This window comes from Callospermophilus lateralis, chromosome 13 (genome assembly GCF_048772815.1).
Source record: "Callospermophilus lateralis isolate mCalLat2 chromosome 13, mCalLat2.hap1, whole genome shotgun sequence".
Taxonomy (NCBI): Eukaryota; Metazoa; Chordata; class Mammalia; order Rodentia; family Sciuridae; genus Callospermophilus; species Callospermophilus lateralis.
In genome coordinates this window covers 11,696,175-11,708,252 of record NC_135317.1, presented here as the reverse complement: position 1 = coordinate 11,708,252, position 12,078 = coordinate 11,696,175, and positions in this window count along the sequence as shown.

The window sequence follows — 12,078 nt, the reverse complement described above, 5'->3', positions numbered from 1 at the left end:
TTCCCTTTCCTACCTCTGCTCCAGGGCAGGAGGACCTTGTGGACCGGGGAGGGGGACCCGGTTTGACCTGTGGCTTGGCAGCTGAAGCCACCCAGCCCTGCTCGTGGCAGGGTGTCGTTAGGGGGCAAGGCATCCTGAATCCCAGCACTGCCCCCTGCAGCCTTGGTGCAGCGTGTCCACCCACAGTGGGCTTCTGCTCTCCTGGCCCACAGGGTCACCAACACAGGATCTCTGGTCTTCAGCTCTGGACACCATCAGCTCAGGGGTGAGCAAGCCAGAGGGAGCTGTGTGAGGTGCTGTTCCTCGCTCAAGGACAGGCGGCCTCACAGGGTCTCCGAGAGGGCTGACCGGCTGCTGCAGGCACACCCAAGGCACAAAGCAGCGTCGATGCCGCATCCACAGCTAGTGTTGTCCTGCCATCACACAATGGCGGGGAGGCAGCTGGAGAGGGTAGAGGTGCCCATGTGCTGGTGCCCAGTGAGTTCTATATAGCTGGTCACTTTCTTTCTGGGGTCCTCGCCTGTCTCCAAAGCCATGCCATCTATCACTAGGCCATGATGCACTTTTATGAGTGTTCCCATTTCCAGTCCCTGGCGGCCCTGTCGCCTCTTGCCCCTGTGCCACCTTGGCCCTGTGCCACCTTGGCCCTGTGCCACCTTGCTCCTGTGCCACCTTGCCCCTGTGCCACCTTGCTCAATGGCCTCTCTGCAGGAGGGGGCTGCCCCTCCCTGTTTGTGCTCCCCGAGCCTGATGTGCAGAGGGGTCTCAGGTGCTGGCTCTAGGCCTCATCAGGTCCCACCAAGTGCCAGCTCCCAGCCTCCCATCCCTGGTCTGCCCAGCTTCTCCTCCAGGGTGTTCAGTGCCTGGCAGCACCTGGGCGGTGTGAATGTGTGTTGGTGGCCGAGAAGCCCTGGATAACCTCAGGCAGCTGGAGGGCCCCAGCCCTGCACCCAGCTCTGTTCAGCTGCTCCCTGGCTCTCTTGCTTCTCTTGTGCCAGGCAGACTGGGAGGCGCCATGGTCCCACGGGAGGCAGGTGGAGTAGCTGGTTCCTTGTGGAACCACTTACCTGGCATCTGCTGTATCCAGCCCCAGAGCTGACTTTGCATTCTGCCTTCAGGGAGCTCTACAGGCCTATAGAACAGTCTCCCTCCCTTTCCCCTCTGTCAGCGTCCCAGGACCCATAGGACTCTGCAATGTCACTTAGGAGTGTGTGCTGTTCCATGAAAACCTGCTTCTAGAACCAGACCCCACACAGAAAGCCTGGGACCCTCGTGGTACACAGGGCTGAGGAACTCTGGCCACCCTGCAGGGTTTCAGCCCCAGTTCCTTGCTTGCCTCTGCTGCTCCCCAGGTTCCTGTTTGTGACCTGGGTGAAATAGTGGCTCTGAGATGCAGGGCTGGGTGGGATGAGAGGAGCAAAGCTGGACACACTCACAGAACCCAGCCCAAGCACTACTGGAGGGCCACACTGGACTCCTTGAGCCCATCTCCTGCCCCTAAAACTTTGACCTCTTCATGAACAGCTTGGAGAGTCGTGGAGTCTCTGCATTGAAGCTGTCATCTGCAGCAGGAGTGGGTGGACACACAGGTCCATGTTCAGGACACCATGGGCCCTGGGCTTGTGAGGTGCCCCTCCTAGCCCTGGGCCCTTGCTAAGCAAGTTGCTCTCTGTCCTGAAACACAACTCTGATGGTGACTCATGCAGCTATTTCTGAACACTCTGGATTCAGCTTTAACGGAAATCGACAGGAATAACATTCTCTGCTCTTTGGGGTCTCAGTGATCATGCCATATCACAATGCTGAGATGGGACAGGGCCAGTGAAAAGCCCCTTGGCCTGCAAGTCCACCTCCACGTGGGCTCCTGGGGAGCTCTGTCAGCCCCTGGAGCAGTGCCCAGCATGGTGGGTGTCTGTCCTCATGGCCTGGTCACTGACATGCTTCTCTAGAAACTCCTGTCCAACAGTGGTGGGGGCTGTCTGGGGCCATGACCCCGATTCCACTGCCTGGGGTTAGAAGGTGTGCAGGCTTCCCAGCTTAGGGGAACATGCCGAAGCAGTTTAGCTGTGCTGGACATTCGTGTCAGAGTGCCAGTCACTGCCCCTCCCCAGACCTTGGGAGATGGGTTTGCATCCAGAGGGTACAGGTTCCATGTCAGTGGCTAGGGGGCACGATGACATCTCCCAAGGGTTCCCAGGGAACTCAGTGACTTAATGACCAGGTGAGTCAGTCAGTTAGGCTACACTTGGGGCCTGGAAACACCTCACTCTTCACCTTGGGACTTCATTAGGGCCCTGGGACCTGGCCACACTGAGACCTGGGGAGTGAGCCCTGCCCTCCCTGCACGCCCAGCACATGGGTGGAAGCCCAGCTGCCAGAGGAACCTGCTCAGCTGCCCTCTGGGACTCTGGACACACACCACCAATGGAACTTTGGAGGCCGTGCTGGGGCTCCAGACCCAGGTTCTAGTAGGAGACACCAGGAGGTGGCAGTCCTCCATGGAAGACGCTGAGCCACCAAGCAGCTAGGGACAGTGGGGGCTGGGAACACCGAAGTCCAGCCCTGCCCTGCAAACCGTCAGCAACAGCCCTGTCCACAGCTTGCACACAGGAGACGGGGACCTGCAGCAGGGCCTGTGGGCTGTGATACCAGCCAGTCTGCACTTACCCATGGAAGGACCCCGTTCCCAAAGCCCCCCAACTCTGTCACTCTGCAGGGGAGCCGTGGCCTGCTCGGCTCTGGGTCACAGGTGCCTCAGGCCTTAGGTGCGTCTGTCCTACCCGCCCTGGTAGAGTGACTCAGAGGGAAGCTTCCAGGAGGTCTGCGGCCCCACCCCCGTGTGCCACCCTGGCGTGGTAGGACAGGCACGTCTGTGTTGCTCCTAGGTGATTGGACCATCTTCCTCCTTTGCACCATGTCCTTCAGCTTCTTGTCCACAGATCAGGAAGGTCACTGACGGGCCTCACAGGGAGAGAGCCCTGTCCAGCATTGGCAGTGTCCTGGTTCTGGGTGGATCTGGTCTAGCCGTGGCATCACCTGGGCTGCTTTCACTGTCCACCGCTCCTAGATGCTCACAGATGACTGCCTCAGTTCCCTTTAAGACCTGCCTTTCCTGCTGCCTGCAGGCCAGATCAGAGGTCATGGTAGGCTACTGAGCTTGGGAATTCAGCCTCCCAGATGGGGCAGAGATAGCCAGCCTCAGAATGGAATACTGTGTCTCCTGGCCTCTTTTCTAAGTCTCTCCAGGCCTCCAGCTACAGGTTGCCACTGGGGCCTGGAGTACAATACAGAGAAGCTGGACTCTGAGAAGCAGTGGGGTGGTGTGGAGCCCAGGCCTGGCTGGCCTTGCCCAGACTCTGGAGCCCAGGCAAGTGGGCCCTGGTCCGAGGCTGTGGCTGGCTGCCCAGGAAAGGAGCTCCTCAGGACACACTGGGCCTCTCACTTTGGGTCCACGCCTGCATTTTCCTGTAGCTCTCTGCCCTTTAGAGTGGTCTGCTGCCTTGACCATCACTCAGCAGGAGATGGAGAGGTTCATTTTGTGCCCACATGCCTCACAGGTAATGTCTGCAGCCCAAGAGCTGCCTTCCAGCCAGCTGTACAGCTCTTGTGTGGGTGGGAGCCAGGCGAGTGACGGGCCCTGGCCCCGCCACAAACTGCCCACTCTGTGAAGGACAAGGCCTTTCTGCCCACCTGCTGCTCTGCTTATGTAGCATGGGATCCCTTCTCTGTTTTCATGCCTTTTTGCCACCCTCACTGCCCTGGAGTTCCCGTCAGAGGGCAGTGCCCCTTCTTCCAATTCAAATGGTGCATTGGTTGCCCATGGCCTTGGGGCCCCAGGAGCCCCCACCCACACTCCATGGCTCAGAACAAGAGGCAGTTACCCTGCCCCTCATCTTCGGTCCAGGGCTGGGGATCTTGGCAGGACTCTGTACCTGGGACTGGGGCACATGTCTGTGGCTAGCAGACACTGGGCATCAGGGTGACTGCCAAGCATCTCTGCCTCCGGCAGGTGGGCACAGTACACGAGCAAGTTCTCATGGTGGAGGGTGAGAACCAGAGAGGGCAAGCCAAGCGTGTGCTCCTCCAGGCTCCAGCTGTGTCCCACAGCCACCGTGTCCCCTGGCTGGTCCCCAAGTAAAAGGGGAGGTCCCCCAAAGAGAGCTGGGCCAGGCACAGGCAAGTGAGAAGGGAGCTTCGTGCAGCCAGTCCCCCTCGAGGCAGGCTCTGTCCTGCCCACAGAGCAGGCCCCCAGCTCAGAGGTGTGTGCCCTGGCCTCCTGCTCACACCCAGCCAGCTCCAGTTCCCACGGCTCTAACTTGCCGCTGTGCCACTGAGCAGCTTCCGGCTGTATGGCTCCTAACAAGGCCCCTCCTAAGGGCCTAATTCTGCTGTGGACCCAGCGGCTCTCCAGGCAGGCCTTGCCTACTGACCACCCACTTTCTGCGACCTCTGCAGGGCCCCTTTCTTGCGGCCCTTGAGGTTGACCCCTCTCTGGAAGACTTTTAATCTCAGGAAGAGGGAGTGGCTGGGTCGGCAACTGCGTTTGCTCTGGAGGCCACATGGGCAAGCCTGGCTTGGCTTCAGGGGTTGGGATCCCCTGCCCTGCCCCAGTCAGCCCTGGGCAGTGTGGCACCTCTCCTTCCTTTCTGGTGGCACCTCCGTCTTGTATTTTTAAAGTGTCTCCTTGCATCCCCATCCCAGCTTCCAGCGCCTTAAGCCTCCATCTCTTGGGTGTTCTGTCTGCACTAGATTTCTTGTGACACTGTGATCCCCACCTTTTTTTTTTTTTTTTTAACTTGTGCTGCAGGAGATGAAACCCAGGGCCCCATGTGTGCTAGGCAAAGTGCTCTGCCACTGAGCTGCTTCCAGCCCCTTTTGTTTTATATTGAGATAAGGGTTTTGTTAGGTTGCTGAGGCTGACCTTTAACTTTCCATCCTCCTGCCTCATCTCCTGAGTAGCTGAGATGACAGGCATTGCCACCACCCCTAGCTGAAACTTGACTTTTAATTGACTTATCTGAACTGGTCCTATCCAGATTCAAATCACCAGACTGAATCCCATTTCCTAGAGTGACATCTTCACATTGCTATTCCACAAGGACCCCAGTCTAGCCTGCAGCGGGTTCCCTCCCCAGCTGTGTTCCCTGTCCCTGGGTCACAGGTCAGCCACCCTGTCTGCCCCAAGGATTGTCTGTCCCCATGGAGCCTGGCCTGCAGCCCTTCCTCTAGATAGTGGTGGAGACACGGCTGTGACCTTCCACCCTCCCTCGAAGACAACGACCGAAATCCTGGATTGGTGGAGTGAGGAAATGAGATGTGGAAGGGCTTTTGTCCAGGTCATGGGCTGTCAGCGGGACCACACAGGGTCTGGAGACCTGAGGGCACGAGACCTGAGAGCATCTGTGCTTCTTTGCTCTTGGTGAGAGCTATGCTAGCCCCACGCCTGCAGGGCAGGCTCTCGGGAGCCCTGGCCTCCGTCCTCCGCAAGCTCAGAGGAGAAAGGCTCTTTCCAGAGCATGCTCTCTCTGGTCAGTGCAGGCTGGTCCTCAGAAGGCACATACGGTTCCATCACTCTGGTGATACGAGCTGCCTCAGCCTTCTTCTGTGGGATTTCATACCCGACGACCACGCAGCTCTCCAGACCCGTGCGTGCCTCTGCAGAGCTCTGCTGTCTCCTCAGCACCATGGGGATGAAAACACACTGGCCACGTGTGCTGTGGTTGGGTTTGTTTGAAGAAATTTTTAGTCTGGAAAGTTGAGACCTATGACTCAGGGACGGGGGCTGGGAAGGAGGCCATGCACAAACAGTCCTGCACGTCCCTTTTGGAGAGTGTCTGACGTGGGCCACAGGGTGCAGGTGGGCATGCTGGGTGAGGGGCGATATCAGGGAGAAGCTCTGCCGGACACTTGTGAGGGACGATCTGGCAGGACCATCTCTTGGTCTTGGGGAGCATGGTGGGAGTGTGCAGGGGGAGTGCGGGCCAGTTTCTGTCCCTGTGGCGGGCACCTGAGGAGAGCAATGTGGAGCAGGAGGGTTTCTTCTGGCCACGGTTTCAGAGTTGCGGCGGGGTCAGCTGCTCCGATGCTCTGGCCTGTGTGAGGCAGAGCCTCGTGGCAGGGGCAGAGCTGGAGCAGAGCTGCTCGCCTCAAGGCAGATGGGAAGCAGAGAGGAAGGGTCCAGGGAGAAGACAGACCCTAGGGCCACTCCCCTATTCACCCACGTTTCCCAACCAGGTCCCGCTCGGGCAGCTTCCACTGCCCCCCAGGAGTCCACTCGGCTGCATGTCCAGGAGTGGATTAATCTAGTAGGGAGGCCAGAGCCCTCACCACCCAGCTGCTTCCCAAACCCTGCCTCTGGACACTGCTGTACTGGGGACCGAGCCCTCAGCACAAGAGCCTTGGAGACATTCAGGGAGAGATTTGGCTCAACTCTGAGTAAGACAAAGAAGCAAGAGTGAGACTTACAGCTATGGAATAGAGGGAGTGGAGAACCCCTCTGAGGAGACCTCGGGTGAGGGGTGCCGGAACGGGACAGCAGGGGCTGGGGGGACCCATCAGAGGCCAAGGGTGGGAGGCTCTTGTAAAGTGACGCCATGGGACGCCTACTCACGTGGCCATGGCTGCTCTGCACCTGATGTCCCACCATGGAGGTCCAGCTGGCAGGGCCAGGGCTCCACGCTCAGGATCACGCCCCCTGCTCGGTGAGGGGGTTCTCTGCCTGGCCAGCTGCTCCTGTGAGGCCTGCAGGAGGGGCCTAGAGGGACAGGGGAGACCCAGGAGTGGCTCGCCCCTGCTGCCCGCCTGCCTCCCGTCCACACCACCCAGGGCCTCTGCCCACCATGGGCCAGCTGCTGCAGTGGAGGCCACTCAAAGCCTCCCCAGCCCCTGCAGGGGGCCCAACCCAGAGGCCTCCCTCAGACACCAGGTTGCTGTCAGCCTGGGTCCCTTAGCAGCCCTCTAGGGCCTCTGGTGATGAGATCCCTGGCCCCTTACTCCCAGGGACTCCTCCATGGGCTGGTCAGAAGACACGAGGGTGGGGAGGCAGAGGGGCCTTGGCTGTACTGTGCATGGCTGGGCGAGTGTCCCAGCTGCGGGTACCCTGGCAACCCGCCTGCTATGGGTGCTGGCAACAGGAGGGCTTTGGAGGAGGTGAGGAGAGAAGGCTAGGGCACTCCTGCTCCTGGCCTGGTGTGAGGCTGAGAGCGTAGAGCAGGTCCCAGCTCCAGGATCCTAGCCCACGGCAGCGCGTCTTGACATTCTAGTCCTGGTGACTTGGCAGATGGGGCTGGCTTCTGGGCACCAGGCTGTTTTTGTGTAAGACAGACACAAATTTTGGGCACTAGATAGTGACCTGTGTTTGGCCCAATAATAGTCCCCAAGGATGTCCATGTCCCAGAAAAGTGTGTCTCCTGAGCAAAGGAGTTTTGTTGTTATAATCAAGACTCCATACCCTAAGACAGGCAGGTTACCCGAGTTTTCTGGGTGAACCCAGAAGTGGGGAAAATTAGCCCCAAACTACAAGCGGCTGTGTTTCCACCTGACCAAACATACAGGAGTGATTCAGAAGGGTCAATCGACCTCAAGTAGCCAAGCTACATCCCTGGACAGAGCTCGAAAATATTTTTAGGGATACAGATGACCTAACCAGCTGGGCAAGACCCATCACGTCGGCAATCAATCAAAAGTACCTGATCATGCAGAGCAGCAGGAAAAACGGAGCCACGGTGAAGGGAAAGAAGCCAGTCGGCTGAAACAGACCCAGCATGGATGCAGGGATAATTTAGTGGTCAGGTGCCGCAGTCTGGCTGGGCACAAATCACCGAGCCACCACAAAGCACTTGTATGTTCAAACAGGAAACTTTATTGCCTGAACTCCAACAGCACTCCACGCACACTCCCCGGGAACTCTCCCAAATGCCACCCACACGGCTCCTCTCTGGCACCCCACACCAACCAGAACTCCCTCCACTGGAACTTCCCCAACCAACTCGAACTCCCCAGGAAATCCCCGGGAGAACTCCAAAGTAGCGGAGTCAGCAGGGGTCTATATACAATTGAATCAATCCAGCATCATCTTAATGGCTTGCCTCTCAACCATTACTTCTGGCAAAATGCCAGGGGCCATTCCGACTCGGCTGTGGCTCTCAACAGTCAGGAACAGAAAACTGCTACTACAGACAGACTCCAGGCGCTCAGAGGACTGCGTCTCTTGGGATGGAGCCCGGGCCTGGGAAGGCCTTGTGGGAGAGATGCTGGGACCGTGGGTACTCGGGCCTGAAGCGGCTCGGGGGCGGCGGTGCTGTCTGGGCTCTGCTTCGGGATTCCCCTCTTTGTATTATTTTCATCACTTCACTCAGCTGCCGAGTTCTGTGAGTTTCAATTAATTGTCCTTTGTACAGTGTCACACAGGGGTCAACGGCTGCTCCTGTGCTGAGCCGGCCTGGTCCTCACCTCTGAGCCTGGGACTCCGCCGGAGAATCTTTCCTGGAGCTTCAGGCTTTTGTCCGGCTTCAAAAGGTAAGCAAGGGAGACACTCAGGGCCAGGTGAGCCTCCCACTGCTGTCCAGGTTGGTCCTTGGGAGACCTCCCCTCCACACCTCTGCCCAGTGTCCCATGAGCAGAGCCCACGGCAGTGTGCCACTTCCTTCCTCTGCTTCTTGCCAGACCCTCGGGCCCCAGTGAGGGGTTTAAAGACTGTTGCATGGAGATGAGGACAGCACAGCTAAGACCGTCTGAATGTTAACCGAGCCTCTCTGGAATTTCCCAAGGTCACCACGGGGCCTCTGTCGGAAAGCACTCTCAGCACCTTGAGCTCCTGCAGTAGAGCACGGGTGTTCCAGACAGGTAGGGTCACTCAGAAGGAGCCCAGTGACAGGGCAGCAATGAGGACATTCAAGAGTGTTCGTTCCGTGTTGACGATGGTAGTGTGCTGGAAATGTTAGGATTCGTAAGGACAGCATTAAAGTTAAAAAAAAAAAAATACTCTCAATTCAGTACTTAAGATGTCCCTCTGAGATCCAGATGGACAACAGGGCCTAAAATCCACTCAACACAGGGCTCAGCAGTGTCCATGTGGCTGCCAAACATGGTGGACGTCACCTGAGTTGGGGACAGAATCTGGATGTGTACGCATTTTGCACGACCCCGCTGGTGTCTGCCATCAAAACACTGAGAACTAGTGGCAATGTAGTGACCGAGGACCAAGCTCAGCTCATGCTGCCTGCTGCTGGCCGCTGGGCCTGACCCCAAGCCCTCTTATCCCCCAGAAGAGGGTGGGAGTCACCGTCATTCTCAAAAATAAAATACCCCACAAACTCAGATTTCATTGTGATTGGTTGGACAAAACCATTTGTGGAGGAGAACATCCATCAATCCGACATTATCTATTTTTCTCACATCTGTCTGTCATATGGGAGCCTGTGCCACCGCTAGCACAGTCCCGCCTGGGAACAGTTCCTCACCAGGGGTGTGTTGCCATTCCAGCCGCCGGGAGGCCGAGGCAGAGCAGTGTGAGGCCAGCCCGACCCCGTCAGGAGGCCCTGTCTTTAACAGACTTCCAAGAAGATCCCCCCTGCTGTCCTTGGTCACCCAGCGCAGCCTCCAGCTGCTGTGCCCCGACCTGCTTTTAGTTTCTGCCATCTGACTTTCTGAAAGCCTCAGGTGAGTGGGGTAAGCGTGTGTCAGTGGTCGGCTCCTTGGCTGTGAATCTATCCCACGGAAGGAGCCCTGTTCATCTGCTCCCTTCCGCCCACTTCCCCAGCCACGGGACACTTTTGGTTGGTGGCTTCATGAGTGAGGCTGCCAAGTCTTGGCACTGCCAAGTTTTGGCACATCCGTCCAGGGTGGATGGTCTGGAGGTGGGGGTCACTAAGCTCTGTATCGGGTGTGGCTTCATTTTAGGGACTGCAGGCTACGTTCACTCCTTCAGCTCCCTTGGGACTGGAGTAGGCCTTGCCTGGGCCCCGCCTGTCCGCGCACAGGTCAGCCCTCCTCACAGGGGTTGGAGGTCTGTGGGGATCTGTGGCTGCAATGCAGGGGTGGGGGGGTGCATTTCTCTAGTGACTGACAATGATAAGCATCCTTTATGTGCTTATTAGCCACTGTGTATCTTCTTTGGAGAAATATCTGTTCAAATCTTTGCCCATTTAAAAAATTGGGGGGTTTCTTATCTTACTGACTACAATTTGTAGGTATTCTGGATACAAATAATTTGTCAGACATGATTTGTGACGATTTCCTTCCACTCTATCACTTTTCTTTTTCATTTTTTATAATGATGACTTTTAAAAAGCAAAAGCAAATATTTTAATTGCAATGAAGTCCAATTTGCCAATTTTTTCTTCTATAAATGAGCTGTGCTTTTGGTATCCTATCTAAGAAATCTTTGCCTAATCCAAGGTAACAAAGACTTACTCCTGTATTTTGTTGCAGAAAATGGATAGTCTCAGTTCTTAAAAGTATGCTACATTTTGAGTTGATTATGTGTGGTGTGAGATAAATTCAGTTTTTGTTATAGTTTAAATGTGAGGTGAACCCCAAATCTCCTGATAGCACAGGAATGTTCAGAGGTGATTGGATTGTGAGAGCTGTGACCTAATCTGTCTATTCCAGTTTGAATGACTGGGTGGTTATTGTGGGCAGGTGGAGTGTGGCTGAGGAGGGGGTCACTGGCCCTGGAGGGGAGCATCTGCCCTGTGGCCCCTTCCCCCAGCTCTCTCTCTGCCTCCTGACCCCGCCATGAGCTGAGCTGCTCTCCTCTGCGGGGCCCTTCCCCAGTGATGTGCTGCCTCACTTGGGCCCAGAGCAATGGAGCAGCTGCTCTGTGGACAGAGCCTCTGAAACTTCGAGCCCCAAATAAAGCTTTCCTCCTCTAGGTTGTTTTGGTCAGGTGCTTGGGTCACAGTGGAAAATAAGCCAACTAACACAGAGCTTCTCTGTTTGTACCTCTGGGTAGCTGGCGATCCAATTGTCCCCACATTGTTTGCAGAAAGACCCTCTTTCTGCCACTGGAAGCTGACTGAGGCCGTGGTAAGCCATTGACTGGCCTTGGTGGAAGATTTATCTGTGGATTTCCATCCTGTTCGCTGAGCACATTCCCTTGATCACGGCTGCTTTGCAGGGAGTTCCCTCCAGGAGGGGCACCTGTGTGGGGACCCTCTTTCCCTCCTTAGTAGGGTCTCCAGGACTACCTCAGGCGGCGTCCTGCCAGGCCTTCTCTTCCAGCCTTCAGGCACAGCCTGCCGCTGCACTTTCTCACCCAGAGCTGTGGGCAAGCACGGCTGCCTTCTTCCTGCCTGTAGGGGAAGCATCTGGTCTTTTGCTCTCCACAGACGCCCTTTATGAAGCTGGGACAGCTCCCTCCTATTCTACCATGGGAAGGACTTTTCTGTGTTGTTTGAGACCATCTTGTGGGCTCTGTCCTTTGTTCCATTTGTATGTTACAGTCACTGACTCGGGGACGTAAACCACCCTTGCCTTCCTGGGACCCACTGTCCTCCCTTCTTTTCATGCTGCTGGGTTCCGCCTGCAGCATTCGATCAGCACTTTTGCCCGTGGCTGGGGGTGGCTCAGTGGTGGAGCACTGTCTAGCCTGCGCGGGGCCCTGAGAAAGAGCTGCTGCACTGTGAGGACCCAGCCTGGGCCCAGCTTCTCCGGGGAAGGGCTGACCCCCGGATGATCTGGACGGTCGTCCCTCTCCCTGTCTGTCCTGACGAGTAGTGTCAGACTGGCGTTCCTTTTCCTTCAAACGTAACCAAATTCACCAGGGAAGGCAGCCAGGCCTGTGCTTTTCTTCATGGGAACATTAAAGCTGTGATTTCAGTTTCCTTATTGTCTGGGTCTATTTGGGGTTCTGTCTCCTCGGGACTTTCCATGTCACCTGAGCTGCTTGTTGGTGGCATGAAGCTGTTCCTGACACACACTTCTCCCCCTGGGGACGGCATAATGCCTTTGTTATGCCTCTTTTTCCTTGGTTGGTTTAGTTTAAAAAAAAAGAAATCAATTTTGTTGATATTTTTAAAGAACAAACTTTATCTCCTTGATTTTTTCTGTTGTGTTCCATTTTCTAGTTGATTTCTG